Source organism: Magnolia sinica, chromosome 19 (genome assembly GCF_029962835.1).
Source record: "Magnolia sinica isolate HGM2019 chromosome 19, MsV1, whole genome shotgun sequence".
NCBI classification, from domain to species: Eukaryota; Viridiplantae; Streptophyta; class Magnoliopsida; order Magnoliales; family Magnoliaceae; genus Magnolia; species Magnolia sinica.
Window position 1 is genome coordinate 52,752,262 of NC_080591.1, and position 2,330 is coordinate 52,754,591.

Sequence of the window (2,330 nt, forward strand, 5' to 3'; positions counted from 1 at the left end):
TGTCCAATATCCACAAAACCATCAAGAAAAATGCATAAAAGTTCATATGGAGAAATATGTTACACCCAAATCTCAACCAGATTACACGCATAATCATACAAATTCAAATGCCAAGGGCCTGTTTGAGTGCCACTTTAAAATGAGTGCATACCTCTTTAAAAGATAATTTAAACACTGGTAAGAAAAGACTTGAATCTACTGAACATGTCATTATATTGCTTTCTTATGCCTAAGATTGAAATTTTTTGAGACTGAAAGTGATTTCAAATTTCAATGCTTACGTAACATTCAGAAATTATTTTTTTAATTGAATAGGTGAAAACATTGCCTCAATTGGTTGCTGTTAGAAATGAGTCATTAGTTGGTGAACTCAAAGAGGCTTTGGCTGATGCTGAGCACAGGCCTGAGATCATTCCTGGAGAGGAAGTTGTCATAGAGGTCTGCCACATTGTCTAGTTTCTTTTCTATTTATGGTTAGTGGCAATTTCATTCTTTAATGTAGCTTTAAAAATTTTCAGGTTGCTCGCCACCCAGATGTTGTCACAGTTGTCACATGAATAGTAGGCTGTGCAGGTTTGAAGGTAAAAGCAGAAGTCCTTTTGATTGATCATCATAAAATTCCCTTACAGATAACACAATTTATTTTTGCACCATAGATTATGCATCTTGGTATATGTCCTGATTTGAAAAGTCATCTTATACACCAAAATTAATACCAAGCTGGCTGAGTATTCACCTCTTTCTTTTCTCAAAGCCTACCATGGCTGCAATAGAGGCAGGAAAAGACAGAGAATTGGCGAATAAAGAGACCCTGATTGCTGGAGGTCCTTTTGTACTTCCTCTGGCGCACAAGTAAAAAGTAAAAATACTTCCTGCATATTCAGAACATTTTGCTATATTTCAGGTATATAAGCTTATTGTTAGGAAGTCACCATATGCCATTCAGAACATTCTGCAGATTCACCATCTGCTTAGAGTTAGAAGCTTATGTCTTTTGTAACCAACAGGTTCTCTGTCCAATATCAGGAAGTGTTAGTTACAGCGATTCACAATATCAAAGCAACTATAACCCCATAATCCATGATGAATTATTTAACTAAATAATAGGGTGTTGTTGGATGCAACCAATTATGGCAATATGCTCCAGCAAAACAAGCATCCAATAAGAATGTTCCTTCAGAAAAAGGAAATTCATATTTCAATATAAAATTCAGCGCGTGTTAATTTAGAAAAGAAAAAGAAAAGGAGTTGAGCTGATATTACATGACCCTCACAAGTGTTTACTCAATCCCCAATTGAGGCCTTATTTTCTAGTAATAGATAATCCACTTGTACTTTTTTTCCCGGAAAGGTGGGAGCACACAAAAATATAGGTCCTCATCTATCCTATAAGCGCAAGCAAAAACAGAACGGAAACAAAGCCACGGCTTGAGAGGCAAACATGACAGCAGATTCTCTTGTGAAAGATGGCACATGCAGGAACAGTTTATTGGTGTTAGATCAGAGATGATCTTCATCCCGATTTTTCTTTTTTATTTGTGTTGCAGCCCCTCACTGCTTTCACTGTTATTGTTGTCAATTTTGCCTGTTCCATTGTTATTTTTCTTTCTTTCTTTCTTAAGTTCAGATTGTGCATCCTGCATTTTAGAGAATAAAGAAGTGGACCTAGGGAGGTTTCAATGGTAGGCATTTCCCTACATACTTTTTCTTATCTTGCGGCCAACTTGAGTTTTTAGGAAAAAGAAACATAGCAATTGAGAGCAGGAACCTGATATCAATGCGTAGCAGTGTTTTTGTTCAAAAACCTTAAATTCAAGCTTGGAAGTTAAAATATGTTTAGTTGTCTCCCAATGCAAGAAAACAAAAGGGACTTGTCAATCTAGAAACTGTTACCATGTCAAACAACCATTTACTCTAAAAGCTTAAGCTGTCAAAGTGTGGTGTATCAATGTATATCAAGGGACTTTATGACTCCAACACCTAAAACATCTTATTGACAAACAGTTTCTAGATTGACAAGTCCTAGATGCTTCCATGCCTGAAAACAAGTTGACGAGAAACAAAAAAAAATCATTTTTCTAAAACAAATGCTGGTAAATTGAAGTTTTAGTCATGGCAAAAATCAGACACCTATATATGCACATTGCATTCTCTGGAATAAAAATCATTCTTCTCAATGAAAACTTTCAAGAATTCATAACCAAATTCAGGACTATTGGGATCAGTTGGCTGATATGCGATTAGAGAATCTGATGGAATGGGCTTCCTACAACAAAGACAACAACCCTTACCAGGATCAACAGATGATGGTGATCTTCTACTTCTCTATA

General features: G+C 36.0%; 1 long non-coding RNA gene across 1 annotated transcript; it reads left to right on the forward strand.

Annotated features, from left to right (window-relative positions):
* Nucleotides 1-326: 326 nt before the first annotated feature.
* Nucleotides 327-898, forward strand: LOC131234433 (uncharacterized). Its single transcript, XR_009165709.1, has 3 exons — nucleotides 327-438; nucleotides 519-581; nucleotides 755-898. It is a non-coding gene; the product is annotated as an uncharacterized LOC131234433 (long non-coding RNA).
* Nucleotides 899-2,330: the final 1,432 nt, after the last annotated feature.